The following is a 972-nucleotide window of genomic DNA, read 5'->3' as shown; positions in this document are numbered from 1 at the left end:
AAAAAGAATCTTGGAGAAAGAATTTTTTTAAATTAATTTTTGGCTGCGTTGGGTCTTCGTTGCTGCGCATGGGCTTTCTCTAGTTGCAGCGAGCGGGGGCTACTCTTCGTTGCAGTGAGTGGTCTTCTCATTGTGGTGGCTTCTCTTGTTGCAGAGAGCAGGCTCTAGGCACGTGGGGTTCAGTAGTTGTGGCACGTGGGCTCAGTAGTTGTGGCTCACGGCCTCTAGAGCACAGGCTCAGTAGTTGTGGCACACGGGGCTTAGTTGCTCCGCAGCATGTGGGATCTTCCCGGGCTAGGGCTCAAACCCGTGTCCCCTGCATTGGCAGGTGGATTCCTAACCACTGTGCCACCAGGGAAGTCCCGAGAAAGAATGTTTTAAAGAGGATTTTAGGAATTCATGTGATTTGTGATATAATATCCCTCTCCAGCATAAGTAAAATCAACATTACTCATCCATGCTGCTGGAGTTTGTGAGGGAATTTTGGGGTGCAAAGATATGCAAGTGTATCACTTAACATTAAATTTAGGCTGCATATAACAGGAAAATCCAAGACCTTTCTAACTTGGGATCAAATGTCATCTGCAAGCTCCTGCTCAGAGCCCAGCACTATCCATGCAAAGCTCAGGCCCCTGACAAGACCACATGCAGGTGCTCAGGGCTACGCTCATTCCAGGGCCTGACTCATGAGGGAAGGCGCCGTCTTGGAATTGGGCCTTCCTGCCTGTTCCTGCTGTTTTGAGTTTGGCTTTCTAAACTCTAACCCACAGAATCTGTGAGCATAAAAAAGGTTTGGTTTTTATACTACCACAGCAGTAGCAACCATGAGGGAAAATAAACATATTTATAGTATGTCTTTGAATATATGTAGGTCTTTGAATACATGTAGATCTTTGTAGGTCTTTGCACTTATTTAAGTCTCATTTATGTCCCTTCTTAAAATTATGTCTTTTCTTCATAAAGGGTGTACAC

The sequence above is a fragment of the Lipotes vexillifer genome, unplaced genomic scaffold (genome assembly GCF_000442215.2).
Source record: "Lipotes vexillifer unplaced genomic scaffold, Lipotes_vexillifer_v1.1 scaffold196, whole genome shotgun sequence".
In the NCBI taxonomy this organism is placed as follows: domain Eukaryota; kingdom Metazoa; phylum Chordata; class Mammalia; order Artiodactyla; family Lipotidae; genus Lipotes; species Lipotes vexillifer.
Note: the sequence above shows the minus strand (reverse complement) of the source record.